Source organism: Bos taurus, chromosome 5 (assembly GCF_002263795.3).
Source record: "Bos taurus isolate L1 Dominette 01449 registration number 42190680 breed Hereford chromosome 5, ARS-UCD2.0, whole genome shotgun sequence".
Lineage (NCBI taxonomy): Eukaryota > Metazoa > Chordata > Mammalia > Artiodactyla > Bovidae > Bos > Bos taurus.
In genome coordinates this window covers 110912347-110928197 of record NC_037332.1, presented here as the reverse complement: position 1 = coordinate 110928197, position 15851 = coordinate 110912347, and the positions used below count along the sequence as shown (strand labels likewise).

At 48.7% G+C, this 15851-nt stretch overlaps 1 long non-coding RNA gene across 1 annotated transcript; it reads left to right on the top strand.

Moving 5' to 3' along the window:
* The first annotated feature begins 22 nt into the window (after nucleotides 1-22).
* Nucleotides 23-14675, top strand: LOC100847934 (uncharacterized). The gene is made up of 3 exons (XR_009494679.1): nucleotides 23-1259; nucleotides 5550-5670; nucleotides 14373-14675. It is a non-coding gene; the product is annotated as an uncharacterized lncRNA (long non-coding RNA).
* Nucleotides 14676-15851: the final 1176 nt, after the last annotated feature.

Below are 15851 nucleotides of genomic sequence, written 5' to 3'. Positions count from 1 at the left end.
GGTGGCTGAAGGACTTCCGGTCTCCCCTGCCTAGGCCTCTCTCGGGGTGGGGCCAGGAGCCGCGTCGGGCCCCGCCCCTCTCGGGGCCCCGCCCCACAGTCCTGAGTCCCGCCTCTATACGTGACGTCACCCAAGGATGGGCCTGGCCAGGCCGTTTGGACCCCGCCCAGAGGGCCCCAGAGGGCCGCGGACAAGTGGTCCGGTGGAAGAGAGGGGCAAACCGTTGTGCGGGCTGGTCACCCAACCTGCTGTCAGCCCTATGACCTGTCAGGCCCCAGCACTGTTTGCTGATCTTGGGCTGGAGCCGTGGAGGGTCCCTGGGGAGGTTTAGCACTAACAATGTTCTCTATCGTGGGTTTTAAAGCTCTTCCAGATTGCTTTCTTTTCATCCTTCCGTGCTGTTACCGCTCGACTGTTAAAGACCTACTGTTCAAGGTCCTCCTCAAACATCCCCACTAGAAGTCTCCAGCTCATTCCGCGCCCCTCATCCAACACACCTAGGTGTCTCCTTTGAGTCCCACAGAACTGTTTGCACATCCCAGTTAGGGCTTCAGTCCTTCAAGGAAATGTATTGTTTGGGCTTTGTGTTTTTTTTTTTTCTTCTTTTTTTGCTAATCCGGGTCTTAGTTGGGGCGCTCAGGATATTTGTTGCTGCATGCGAACTCTTAGTTGTGACTTGTAGGATCTAATTCCCTGACCAGGAATGGAACCTGGGCCCCCTGCGTTGGGAGTGCAGAATATTGGCCACTGGACCACCAGGTAAGTACACAAACACGTTTATTGGCGCCTGTTATTTGCTAGGCACTGTTTTTAAATTTCTCCATTACTTTTTGTCTCTCATCAGATTTGAGGGCAGGAGCCCATGTCCTTATGGAATCTGTCAGCCCTTTTCCCCCTTTTGCCAGCTCAGCATCTCAGAAGGGGAGGGGAAAAGGCAGGCTTTGGAATCAGGCCCAGCCTGCTCCAAATTCAGCTCTACCTTAAAGAGAGCAGCCTGCGCTCTGGCAACTTTCCTAACCTGACCCCTCTCAGACCCTCTCAGCCCCTCTCAGCCTTTGTGAGGATTAAAAAGCATCTAGCAGGAAGGGGCAGTGGCTGAGAGGAGCAAGCCCACATCCAAGGAGCGGTGGCTGCGCGGGCGCAGGAGGGCCGAGAGGAGCTACCCCACATTCAAGGTCAAGAGGGGCGACCTCGTCCAAGGTAAAGAGCTGTAGCTGCGCTTTGCTGGAGCAGCTGTGAAGAGATACCCCACATCCAAGGTAAGAGAAACCCAAGTAAGATGGTAGGTGTTGCAAGAGGGCATCAGAGGGCAGACACACTGAAACCATAATCACAGAAAACTAGCCAATCTGATCACATGGACCACAGCCTTGTCTAAGTCAGTGAAACTAAGCCATGCCATGTGGGGCCACCCAAGACGGATGGGTCATGGTGGAGAGGTCTGACAGAATGTGGTCCACTGGAGAAGGGAATGGCAAACCACTTCAGTATTCTTGCCTTGAGAACCCCATGAACAGTATGAAAAGGCAAAACGATAGGATACTGAAAGAGGAACTCCCCAGGTTGGTAGGTGCCCAATATGCTACTGGAGATCAGTGGAGAAATAACTCCAGAAAGAATGAAGGGATGGAGCCAAAGCAAAAACAACACCTAGTTGTGGATGTGACTGGTGATAGAAGCAAGGTCCAATGCTGTAAAGAGCAATATTGCATAGGAACCTGGAATGTCAGGTCCATGAATCAAGGCAGATTGGAAGTGGTCAAACAGGAGATGGCAAGAGTGAATGTCGACATTCTAGGAATCAGCAAACTAAAATGGACTGGAATGGGTGAATTTAACTCAGATGACCATTATATCTACAATGGGGTAGCCACCATGATCAACAAATGCAGTACTTGGATGCAATCTCAAAAATGACAGAATGATCTCTGTTCATTTCCAAGACAAACCATTCAATACCACAGTAACCCAAGCCTATGCCCCAACCAGTAACGCTGAAGAAGCTGAAGTTGAATGATTCTATGAAGACCTACAAGACCTTTTAGGACTAACACCCCAAAAAGATGTCCTTTTCATTATAGGGGACTGGAATGCAAAAGTAGGAAGTCAAGAAACACCTGGGGTAACAGGCAAATTTGCCCTTGGAGTATGGAATGAAGCAGGGCAAAGGCTAATAGAGTTTTGCCAAGAGAACGCACTGGTCATAGCAAACACCCTCTTCCAACAACACAAGAGAAGACTCTACACATGGACATCACCAGATGGTCAACACCAAAATCAGATTGATTATATTCTTTGCAGCCAAAAATGGAGAAGCTCTATACAGTTAGCAAAAACAAGACTGGGAGCTGACTGTGGCTCAGACCATGAACTCCTTATTGCCAAATTCAGACTTAAATTGAAGAAAGTAGGGGAAACTACTAGACCATTCAGGTATGACCTAAATCAAATCCCTTATGATTATACAGTGGAAGTGAGAAATAGATTTAAGGGACTATATCTGATAGAGTGCCTGATGAACTATGGACGGAGGTTCATGACATTGTACAGAAGACAGGGATCAAGACCATCCCCATGGAAAAGAAATGCAAAAAAGCAAAATGGCTGTCTGGGGAGGCCTTACAAATAGCTGTGAGAAGAAGAGAAGTGAAAAGCAAAGGAGAAAAGGAAAGATAAAAGCATTTGAATGCAGAGTTCCAGAGAATAGCAAGGAGAGATAAGAAAGCCTTCCTCAGTGATCAATGCAAGAAAATAGAGGAAAACAACAGAATGGGAAAGACTAGAGATCTCTTCAAGAAAATTAGAGATACCAAGGGAACATTTCATGCAAAGATGGGCTTGATAAAGGACAGAAATGGTATGGACCTAACAGAAGCAGAAGATATTAAGAAGAGGTGGCAAGAATACACAGAAGAACTGTACAAAAAAGAGCTTCACGATCCAGATAATCACGATGGTTTGATCACTCACGTAGAGCCAGACATCCTCGAATGTGAAGTCAAGTGGGCCTTAGAAAGCATCACTACGAACAAAGCTAGTGGAAGTGATGGAATTCCAGTTGAGCTATTTCAAATCCTGAAAGATGATGCTTAAAAGTGCTGCACGCAATATGTCAGCAAATTCGGAAAACTCAGCAGTGGCCACAGGACTGGAAAAGGTCAGTTTTCCTTCCAATCCCAAAGAAATGCAATGCCAAAGAATGCTCAAACTACCGCACAATTGTACTCATCTCACACACTAGTAATGCTCAAAATTCTCCAAGCCAGGCTTCAGCAATACATGAACCGTGAACTTCCAGATGTCCAAGTTGGTTTTAGAAAAGGCAGAGGAACCAGAGATCAAATTGCCAACATCCGCTGGATCATGGAAAAAGCAAGAGAGTTCCAGAAAAACATTTATTTCTGCTTTATTGACTATGCCAAAGCCTTTGACTGTGTGAATCACAATAAACTGTGGAAAATTCTGAAAGAGATGGGCATACCAGACCACCTGACCTGCCTCTTGAGAAACCTGTATGCAGGTCAGGAAGCAACAGTTAGAACTGGACATGGAACAACAGACTGGTTCCAAATAGGGAAAGGAGTACATGAAGGCTGTATATTGTCACCCTGCTTATTTAACTTATATGCAGAGTACATCATGAGAAATGCTGGGTTGGAAGAAGCACAAGCTGGAATCAAGATTGCCGGGAGAAATATCAATAACCTTATATACACAGATGACACCACCCTTATGGCAGAAAGTGAAGAGGAACTAAAAAGCCTCTTGATTAAAGTGAAAGAGGAGAGTGAAAAAGTTGGCTTAAAGCTCAACATTCAGAAAACTAAGATCATGGCATTTGGTCCCATCACTTCATGAGAAATAGATGGGGAAACAGTGTAAACAGTGTCAGACTTTATTTTTTGGGGCTCCAAAATCACTGCAGATGGTGATTGCAGCCATGAAATTAAAAGACGCTTACTCCTTGGAAGGAAAGTTATGACCAAGCTTGATAACATTAAAAAGCAGAGACATTACTTGGCCAACAAAGGTCCGTCTAGTCAAGGCTATGGTTTTTCCAGTGGTCATGTATGGATGTGAGAGTTGGACTGTCAGGAAAGCTAAGCACTAAAGAATTGATGCTTTTGAACTGTGATGTTGGAGAAGACTCTTGAGAGTCCCTTGGACTGCAAGGAGATCCAACCAGTCCATTCTGAAGGAGATCAGTCCTGGGTGTTCATGGGAAGGAATGATGCTGAAGCTGAAACTCCAATACTTTGGCCACCTCATGCAAAGAGTTGATTCATTGGAAAATACCCTGATGCTGGGAGGGATTGGGGGCAGGAGGAGAAAGGGATGACAGAGGATGAGATGGCTGGATGGCATCACTGACTCGATGGACATGAGTCTGAGTGAACTCTGGGAGTTGGTGATGGACAGGGAGGCCTGGCGTGCTGCGATTCATGGGGTTGCAAAGTCAGACACAACTGAGCAACTGAACTGAACTGAACTGAGCAGGAAGGGGTGGGCACCCACATAGCAGTTGCCCACCCGTCCAATTATTCTTGCACAAATCGTTGTTTGGGGTCTCTAATGTCAATCCTAAAGAAAATCAACCCTGAATGTTCATTGGAAGGACAGATGCTGAAGCTGAAGCTCCAGTACTTTGCCTACCTCATGCAAAGAGCTGACTCACTGGAAAAGACCCTGATGCTGGGAAAGATTGAGGGCAGGAGGAGAAGGGGCAACAGAGGATGAGATGGTTGGATGGCATCACTGACTCAATGGACATGAGTTTGAGCAAGCTCCAACAGATAGTGGAGGACAGGGAGGCCTGGTGTGCTGCAGTCTGTGGGGTTGCAGAGAGTCAGACACACTGAATGAATGGACAACAACAACATGCCCTGCACTGCCACGCGAGTGGCCGATGAGATGAGATCACGTCCTCGTCTTCCCACCGGGGCAGATGTAAAAGGAAGTGATAAGAATTGGGAGGAAAAAATAATGCGTAAGGATGGAGAGAAAGGAGCTGCTTTTATACCTGAAATGTTGCTGGAGAGCCTGTCTGATAAGAGGACCTGAGTAGGACCTGCAGGAGGGGCATTCCAGGTATTGGCCCTCAGGTGGGCCCTTAGTCTATCTTAGGAGCAGCCAGGGAGGCGGCCAGTGCCTGGGGGAATAGAGTGAGCAAGAGGTGAAGAAGAGGCAAGACAGGAGGTCCTTGTCACAGACAGGGGAGAGGAGACCATCTGAGACAGGAGCCACCAGAGGATTTGGAGTAAAGTAGTGATGGGATCTGACATCCATTAGTTTGTCTGTGGTTAAAAAAAAAAATTATACTTAGAATTAGCCAACTGGACTTAGTTTAGATGATACAATTTGTTGGCACCACCCAAAGCATTACAGGGCCTGTCGAACCTATATGCCTTTTTCTCTCCATCAGACCCCATCAGGGTGCTGGCCTGGCTAGGTGATGTCATAAAAGCATCTTCCCAGCCTGTCTGATACCTGTGTTGATGGCCTTGACCTCCACAAAGAACATGAGTGTGTTGCTGTCTTCTCTTTCACAGTGGATCCAGTGGCCTGCGGGACGTGGTACTGGCATAGTGGTCAAGCTTGGTTCTCCTGGGGATGCACTTATGAGAATATTTAGGCTCCCATTGTAGCCATGGTGTCTATGTCCTCTGGAAGGTGGGTGACATGTGGATTTTCTTTTGTGTGTGTGTCTTTGGTTGCGTTTCAGCACTGCCTTCCTGACCTTCAAAGTCTGTTTTGACGTTAGCTCTGGGAGGGCAGGGGCTTTCTTCTTCACTTTTGGTGTCATCTTTGAGAAAAAGGCCCCTGCATTCTATTTTCAAAGGATCAGTCTGACTGGAGACTAATAGAAGGCTGAAGGGCTAAAGCAGAGTGACTGGTCAAGAGGCTGCTGCAAAGCCCCAGGGGAGAGAGGACAGGGGCTTGGCCCAGGGGGCAGCAGTGTGGAGGGGAGTGGTCGGATCCAGGAAGTATTCGGAGGTAGGGCCACAGTTTGTTGATGGGGGAGTGAGACGGAGGGTCAACCATGGCTTTGGGGTCCTGCCTGAGTAATGCCCTATTGCTTCCCCTGCTCCAACCTATTCAAGAGCATCTTCCAGGCTTCCCATGTTTCTAAGAGAAGGCAGTTTTCTGGGGTCTAGAGTCTCCACTCACATAAAGGAAGATCTCCCATGACAGAGGGAGCCCCGTCAATACTGGGGAGACCGTGGACCCCTGGAACATCTAGGAAAGGGAGGGACCTGGATAGGGGCCTTGAGGAGGCTAAGATTTAGGAGTAATAATGTGTGTGGCATCTGGGATCTTAGGCATCATTCCCCGAGGGCTGGATTGGTGTGGGAGAAACACCGAAATGGCAGCAGACCCTACATGTGCCTTTATGAAGCAGCTGTTGTGTGCCAGACACGTGGCTAAGTACTTTACAAATGTTGTTTATGTCAAAAGTCCATGTTGGGTCAGCATGATTGTCCTGATGATGATAAGCAAAGCAGAGAAAGGTTCAGGCATTTCCCTAAGACACCAAGCCAGGCAGCTGAGAGGCTCACTGTGGAGCCCAGGTCTGTCTTACTCCAAAATGTGTATTCTTCCAACTCTTCGAGGCTGCCCTACTTTGCTCTTTAAGGAAATAATTTTGTGACCCACATAAGCCTAATTGGTGACATTCCCAGCTGGAAGACCAAGGGAACTTTTATATCTCCCCTGACCCTCCTGTTCTGGAGAACATTAGTTTTAGGAAGGAAAGAGGAAGGCCCCTTGGGCATCTGCCCTTCAGATAAGCTCCCGCAGACTCTTCTTGCTCTTCAGAGCAAACTCTGGGAGACAGTGAAGGATAGGAAATCTGGGTGTGCTGCATCCCTGGGGCTCACGAAGAGTTGTATGTGCCTTAGAGACTGAACAGCAACAAGACAGAAAGCCAACCTAGCCCACCAACCCTCCCCAGCCTACCCAGGGAGACTCAGGGTGTAGGAAAGTGTAGATGCTCTTACTACCCAGGATGACGGAGATGTTGACTATGACCGGATCAATGAAGACTCCGTGATATAAGCGGCCAGGGACCTGGAAATCATTCTCTGAGAGCTAACTCCATCCTCATGGGGTTTGCTATCTTCAGATGTCATCGATTCTGTATTTACCAGACTAGAACCTGATACCCCTGGACAGGTGTTTCTCCCATTGTCCTGTGAAATCTTTGCTGCCCACATTGTGCCAGGTGGTGCTGAAATGGGCAAAGGGAACGGAAGCTTGTTCACTGAATACCTCTCTTTGGCAGGCACCAGGAGTAGCGGACTGAGGGCAGAAGATGTGTGGGCTCAGAGCCCAGATCCCAGCTCCCCACTTTCCACTTGTGCACCTCGGGGAGTTCCAGGACGTAGAAGAGAGACGGGGAGACTGAGTACAGTGACCAGCCCAGGGCAGTTGCTCGGGGAGTGGCAGTTGGCTTTCCTTCACATCCTTCACCCCCATGGATTGACTACAGCCCGCCAGGGCAGTGCACTAGCATACCCACTTTTTAAAAATTGCTGCTGCTGCTAAGTCGCTTCAGTCGTGTCCGACTCTGTGTGACCCCATAGACGGCAGCCCACCAGGCTCCCCCGTCCCTGGGATTCTCCAGGCAAGAACACTGGAGTGGGTTGCCATTTCCTTCTCCAATGCATGAAAGTGAAAAGTGAAAGGGAAGTCGCTCAGTCATGTCTGACTCTTCGAGACCCCATGGACTGCAGCCCATCAAGCTCCTCCGTCCATGGGATTTTCCAGGCAAGAGTGCTGGAGTGGGGTGCCATTGCCTTTTAAAAATTATTTTAAGCTTAATCCATGTTGTCATATCAGTTTATTCCATTTTACTGCTAGATAATATTCCATTACGTGTGTGTACCACAATTTTTTAAATATTTATTTTACTGCCTTGGGTCTTAGTTGCATCGTATGGGATCTTTCATCACTTGGGATGATGTGACTCGAGTTGCCCTGCTGCGTGTGGGATCTTAGTTCCCCACTCAGGGATGGAACCTGCGCCTCTTTTGTTGGAAGGCAGATTCTTAACCCCTGGATCACAAGCGAATTCTCTCAGTGTACCCATTTGACAGATGAGGCACCATTCAGACAGCTTCATGACTTAGCTATTGAACAGGCTTTCACCTCCTCAAGGGGCAAACTGGAAGTCCCCGTGCTGGGCTGGACCAAGATGTGTTCTTGCTTCACATCAAGCTTTGTAAGATACAGACAAATATAAAAGACAGCTTTCTAGTTCGGCTTAAATGTTTAGAAGATCTGGAAGCACTGGCTCAGAGTTTGAGCTCCCCCCGCACACTGATCCCCACTGCTCCCTGTCATCTTATCCATGGGTGTTCATTCATCTACATGACTCGTTGGGCTCCTGTATCCTGCCGAGTCTGCCAAAGCCTCACAAGGCTTTCTCATCTGAGCTGGAAAGGAAAGGGATTCGGAGAGAAAGCATGATTGCCCACCAGAGTCAGGATGGGTACCCTCTCTGACATATCTTCCCAGCTATAATCACAAAGCATCAAACCTTAAAATATAGAAAGAGGAAACTGGAACAGCACAGCTGTGCTCAAAGCCAAGATAAATACCTCCACAGCTCAGGACGGGAACTGAAGCTGAAGTTCTTGGTACAGCCTGGGAGCCAAGGTGGACTCTTGGAGAGTGCTGGGACCTGCAGGGCTCCCAAACCCGCCTCCTGGAAGTCCCAGGAGAAAATCCAGGCATGGTGGGGCAGCTAGAGTTGAAGAAGTGAGAGTTAAGATTATTCCAGTCAAGGGCAAAGTATTACAGGAAGCAGTTGGATGTGGATGGAGAAGGAAATGGCAACCCACACCAGTATTCTTGCCTAGAGAATTCCATGGACAGAGGAGCCTGGTGGGCTGCCATCTGTGGGGTCGCACAGAGTCAGATACAACTGACGTGACTTAGCAGCAGCAGCAGCAGTGGGTGTGGAGGGCTGAGGGTCGCTGGGCTGAGGGTTAGACCTGAGAGTTTATTCAGCTTAACTTTTCCCCTGCACAGACCCCCCTCTTCAACTGTACAGCCACTCAAGAGACAGAAAAGACTGGCCAAATTGTACTTTTTAAAAAATCTTATGTCTATGGTGAATTCATTTTGTTACAAGGAGCAAGGGAGGGATTGTAATTAATCTTTTTTTGAAACGACTGTCTGATATTTATGAAACTATCCTTCTTTCCCCCAATGCCACTTTTATCATATATCAAATTCCTGTGTGTATTTGAGGACCCCGTCTCCAAGTCTTCAGAACAGAGTGGCAACTTCACATTAGCCGACTTCCAGGTCAGGGTACTGCCTTCCAGTGTCTACTACTGTTATTACAAGTTAGAGGCCAGGGAGACCAGTCACCCGAGGAAGGGTGAGTTACTCTGTGCCCAGGTCAGTACAATTCATGGAGGATTTAGTGAGTGTGTCCAGGCCTAGGGCAGACCACTGGAGACCCAAAAGTGAGGCCCAGCCCCTCTGCGTAGACAAGAGAGATGCTCCAGAGGTATGTCCTCTGTTCATGCTTCTCTCGGAGCTCCAGCACCTCTGGTTCACTTCCTCTGTAAAGGGGAGAGAAGGTTCCCTTCCTCGCTCCCCCACCCCCACCTCCTACCCCGCTGTGCCTTCAGCACTCTGACATGCCCCCAGCATCGCCTTCATCGTGTTGTGTTACTTCCTGAGATTGGTTTTCTTTTATCATTTTCCAAAATTCTAATTTTTATACATTTGCTTTTCCATTCTGTGGCCTGTATTTTTATCATCTGGCTTACATCCAGGGTGGTGTCCAGCGAGAAGGAAGAGGAAGGAAAGAAGGGAGCAAGCGAGGCGGGTTCTGGCTCTCCCACTAGGGGGCAGCGCTGCGCCACGAGAAGGCTGGTAGAGCCCTGGTCTTTAATCCGGCTGGAAGCGGTTCCCAGCCTTTCAGCAATTCTACCCTTAATCTCCCGAAATCCTAGGCTCCCCACCTCCAATCTCATATTCTGGAATGTGGGAGGAAACCCTTCGTTCGGATTACGGGAGAGATCATATAGCCAAAGGGCCTGGTGTGGACACAGAAGAGGCTCGGGGGCCGGGTGGCCTTTCTTGTGGATCAGAGGCTCTGTGGTGAGAGCTTCAGGAGTTGCAGCTCGAGAGCTCATAGTTGTGGCACCCGGGCTTCGTTCCTCGCAGGCATGTGGAATCTTCAAGGACCTGGGATCGAACCGGTGTCCCTTGCATTGCAAGGCAGATTCTTAACCACAGGACCACCAGGGAAGCCCCAGCGTGCCTTTGACAAAAGGGCACACATAGTTGAGAAATCCTGGGTGTGGGGTTTTTGGTTTTTTGTTTTTTTTGTTTTTTCCTTTTTAATTTGGCTGTACCAGGTCTTAGTTGCAGCATGTGGGATATAGTTCCCCGACCAGGGATTGAACCCCGGACGCTTAGATTGGGTGTGCAGAGCCTCAGCCGATGGACCATTAGGGAAGTCCCTGGTTGTATTTTAGCAGAGGCTCCATATAGCAGCCAGTGCTATAAGCTATATGCTCCACACACACCCCTGTATTTTTTCTGGTAGTGGATGGAGAAGTTCTTTTTTATTAAAGAAAGAACTTTTTTTTCTGGCTACACCGTAAAGTTTGCACGATCTTAGTTCTCTGACTAGGAATTGAACCCAGTCCCTTGGCAGTGAAAGCACAGAGTCCTAACCACTGGACTGCCAGGGAATTCCCAAGAACTTTTTTGGTTACTATTTGTTTATTTGACCGCACCAGGTCTTAGTGGTGGCATGCAGAATCTTCGAGCTTCATTTCGGCGTGTGTGATCTTTAGTTGTGGTGTGTGGACTCTCAGTTGGGGCATATGGAATCTAGTTGTGGCATGTGGTTCTTTGACGAGGGATCGAACCCGGACCTCCTGCATTGAGAGTGTGGAGTCCTAGCCACTGGACCATTAGGGAAGTATCCCCAAGAACTTCTTTTCTAGGAGCTTCCAGCAGTTTATTCTGTATCATGACCAATCTAGATAGCATATTCAAAAGCAGAGATGTTACTTTGCCAAGAAAGGTCCGTCTAGTCAAGGCTATGGTTTTTCCAGTGGTCATGTATGGATGTGAGAGTTGGACTGTGAAGAAAGCTGAGCGCCCAAGAATTGATGCTTTTGAACTGTGGTGTTGGAGAAGAGTCTTGAGAGTCCCTTGGACTACAAGGAGATCCAACCAGTCCATCCTAAAGGAGATCAGTCCTGGGTGTTCTTTGGAAGTAATGATGCTAAAGCTGAAACTCCAGTATTTTGGCCACCTCGTGCGAAGAGTTGACTCATTGGAAAAGGCTCTGATGCTGGGAGGGATTGGGGGCAGGAGGAGAAGGGGACGACAGAAAATGAGATGGCTGGATGGCATCACCGACTCCATGGATGTGAGTTTGAGTGAACTCCGGGAGTTGGTGATGGACAGGAAGGGCTGGCGTGCTGTGATTCATGGGGTCACAAGGAGTTGGACACGACTGAGCGACTGAACTGAACTGAAGTCCGAATTGGGCCACTTGTCCATCCCTGAAGCTATCGCCCTGACCAGGCCATGGATGTACTCATTGGCTTAGCCATGCAGGGCCACCTTGGAAGCTGGGTGTACCCAGTAGGAGATACTGAGAAGAACAGGTGCAGATGTCCACAGCAGGTAGCACTGACTGAGTACTTACTGGATGCCCAGCTCTGTGCCCACTGCTTCACAGGCCTCATTTAATACCCACACCCAGCCAATGCTTTGAGGTTGGAGTTGTCATCCCCACTTTACAAATGCTGAGCTGAACACATCTAGGGTCATGTGATTAGCAACTTGGAATCTGGATTTTGGACCCTGAGTGGTTGGATCATAACCCTGGTATACAGTAGGTGATCAGTAATGGTAGCTACTATTAGGGAATTTTCAAGGATGACTCTCAGATATGACTCTCAGATTTCCAGCTGTTGTGACAGGGAAGATGATGCATCATCAACAGGATGGAACGTACGGGGAAAAGAGCCTTTGGGGAAGCTGAGTTCCATTTGGCTCTTCGGTGTTTGAAGTGACCGTGACACTCAACCCCAGTGGGATCCATGAATAAGGTGCTCAGGAGAGAGGACTCCCTGGAGAGATTTATCTGATCCCACCTTTATTTTTAGATTAATTAATTACTTTTGGCTGCGCTGGGTCTTGTGCACGGGCCCTCTTTAGCTGCTGAGTAGGGGCTGCTCTTCGTTGCAGTGCCCAGGCTCCTCACCATGGTGGCTTCTCCTGACGCGGGGCACGGGCTCTAGGTGCACGGGCTTCAGTACTTGCAGCACTGGGCTCAGTAGTTGTGGCACACGGGCTTAGTTGCCCTGCTGCAAGTGAAATCTTCTCAGACCAGGGATCAAACCCATATCCCCCGCATTGGCAGGTGGATTCTTATCCACTGTATCCACCAGGAAAATCCCTCGATCCCACCTTGATAAGAATCATGAACTGTAAGCAGAGTTGTGGGCCCAGGACCAAGCCCCAGAGAGACCCCTTATTGAAGGCCTGTATGGGGTAAATTGTTAGTCACTCAGTCATGTCCGACTCCTTGCGACCCCATGGATTGTAGCCCACCAGAGGTCCATGGAGTTTTCCAGGCAAGAATACTGGAGTGGATTGCCATTCCCTTCTCCAGGGGATCTTCCTGACCCAGGGATTGACCCTTGGTCTCCTGCATTGCAGGCAGATTCTTTACCATCTGAGCCACCAGGAAAGCCCTATGGGGTAAAAGGGGCCCAGAAAGGCAACCAGGAAGGAATGACAAGGAGGAGGAAGAGAAATGCACAGAGGCTAAGGGAAGGAGTGTTGAAAAGGGATGCATGGTGCATGTGTCAAGCACACCACGTGAGGAAATGCAGGGAGGTGTCGGTCATAATAATGACTCACATCTACAAAGTCCTCACAGTGCTCCAGGCTCTGTCCCAAGCTCTGGGCATCCTCACACCCACTCCAGAAGCCTGTTATATGAAGACCCTCAGCTCACAGATGATCCAGGAGAGGAGGTTGACCAAGGGCTGGTGAAAGGCTTGCTGAAGGCAGCTGAGATTGTACCAATGGTGACATCTTTGCCCCGAGTTTGGGGGAGCATCTCCCTTCCTTTTCAGTCAATGTAGAATGGGCTCTGGTTGATCTAAGCCAATCAGTATATGCCAACCCCTCTCCACTCTCAGTGGTCAAAGCATGATCACATGACCTCATCCAAGTCAGTGAGATCTGCGATCCAGACCCAGGGCTTTTAGGAGCTCTATTTCTTCTGTGCTGAGTACACAAGATGGGATGGTGTGAGCCCTGGAGCTGCTACAGCCATCTTACAGGCATGAGGGGTAAAACCGTCTGGGAATGAGGGCAACACCTGTTGGGATGTGGAGCTGGGCTGAGCCACAGAGAGAGCTGGATGACCATGTGACATTGAGCTCTGCCTCAAGCTGCAGCTGAAGGCTTTACCATTACTGACATTTATTGCCAGCAACCAATAAGCTCTTCCTCTGCTTTTCTAGTTTGGGCTGGATTTTCTATCCTTCATTGAAAGCAAACTGTATCAGTTAATGTAGGGCCACAATTAGGCTGAGTAACAAATCACCCCCACAGTTTAGTGGCTAAAGCAATTCAGCTCATGAGACTGGACTGATGGGTTGGACTTGACTTGGAAGTCCTCTGGCCTTGACCAGTGGGATGATGGAGACAGCCAGGCCACATGTAGAGGCCCCAGTGATAACAATTATGTCACTGTTGATGTTTTGTCTCTGGAAGCTTTCAGGAGTCTAGGATAGGTGCTTCAAAGATGGTCTGTGCTACTGATGGAGGGTCGAGCTTTTCTTACAAATACTGCAGGCTGTGGAAGGGTAGATGAGAGGCCAGATTGGTTTTTTCTCTTAATTTGGGTTTGTGTGATGCTTCCTTGGGATCATGGTCAGGCAGTGGTTTTTTTCAGCAGCAGACCTCATGGGTAAAATGGGTCCTTCTCAGAGCCTCTTCTCAGTGGGTCTGTGAGGGTGAGGGAGACCTGTCTATGTGACTGTTGACGGGCTGGCAGGCTCATTCTTTGTGTGTTATCCCTTCCTTCGTCAAAACAATGCAGGTCAGGTCTGAGCAGGTGGACATGTCTCTATAGCAGCTGTCCACCCACTGCAGATCAGAAAAACTGTTCAGCTGAGCCCAGCCTGAATTGTAGAATTGGGAGCAAATAGATTGTTGTTTTATCTACTATATTTCAGGGTGATTTGTGTTGCATCAATAAATAGCAACAGCGTTTAAAAACAAACAAACAAAAAGACTATTAAAAGACTATATTAATTTGGGGGGCTTCCCTGGTGACTCAATGGTAAAGAATCTCCCTGCCAATGCAGGAGACACAGGTCCAATCCCTGGTCCCGGAAGATCCCACATGCCATGGGACAACTAAGCCTGCGGACCTCAACTACTGAGCCTGTGCTGCAGAGGCCGGGAGCTGCAACTACAGAGCCCGCCTGCCGCAACCACTGAAGCCTGAGCACCCTAGAGCCTGTGCTCTGCAGCAAGAGAAGCCACTGCAACAAGAGGCCCTTGCACTGCAACGAGAGTAGCCCCCACTTGCCACAACCAGAGAAAAGCCTGTGCAGCAACGGAGACCCAGCAAAACCAAATAAATAAACAATTTTTTTTAAACTGTATTAATTTGAAAGAGTTAGTTTCCTATTACAACTGAGTCACTGGGAATTCACCGGAACAGCAGGTGAAGAGTCAAGGATGCTGGCCCTGGGCAAGGCCTCTCACTCCTTTGAGCTTTAACCAGAGATCTGTTTTAACCCCAAACATCTATGGGTGTTTCATGATTTGGGGCACGTGGGTGGAGATTTCCAATGGGCTCCAGGATGATGGGCCTTTGGGATTTGGGGGTTTTATCTACACACAGCCAAAGCCCCCACTTGCAAAGCATACTGGGAGGATTTTAACGATAGGTCTTGACTGCAGTCATCACGTTTGCTCTTGTCTCTTCCAACCTAATGGAGCTTACCAGGTTGCCAAGCTTTTCTCTTTATTTCATTTTATCCTCTGCATGCAGTAAAGCTTTCTATAGGCTATTTTGGTAGAGAGGAGAATGAGTCTGGAAGAAAATATATGTTCCCCCCTCCAAGGTCATGGAGCCCATCGATGCCGCCACACCTATCTGGATGGCCAGCGGAGGGGATGTGTTTTACTTGATGCTCACAGACAGACAGCAACACTGGTTCCTGCATGATGCCAACCTCTGGGTTCTGGGGACTCTGTGCCAGCCTTGCCTCACTGTCCTGAGGTCATGCTTCCCTGTGTTCTCCACTGACTGTGGAGGGAACACCCTCTGAGAACAGGGACTGTCCTCTCTCTCGGTGACCCACGACCCAGCACTGTGCCTGGCTGTCAGAAGCCTGGATGATGTCTGAATGATGGCACTGGCATCACCCCCAGCCTTTCCACCTCTCCCCCTACCCTCCTCTTCCTCCCCGAATGGACTCAAAGATGGAGTTAAGTTTGGCAGTTAAGATCTCAGTCTCTGGAGTTAGGCAAACTGCCCTTCCTTGCCTTACTGAATGTATCCAAGCCTCACTTTCCACATCTGTAACATGGGAATGATAAGGGAGGGAACTCGCTTATCCCAGAGTTTGGCACAAAGTAGGCATTTCATTAACAATGTTTGTGAAGGAACAGTGGTGACGGTTCATTATCAGACATGATTGAAAGGCTGTCAACTTGACCTTAAGTGGCAGGTGGGTCACTGTTGCCGTCTTTCAGATAGATGCAGCATCTCCATCTCTCCCACTCCTCAATTCTGTACCTGCGGGCGCCTTCCTGGGCTTTGGAGTCCACCT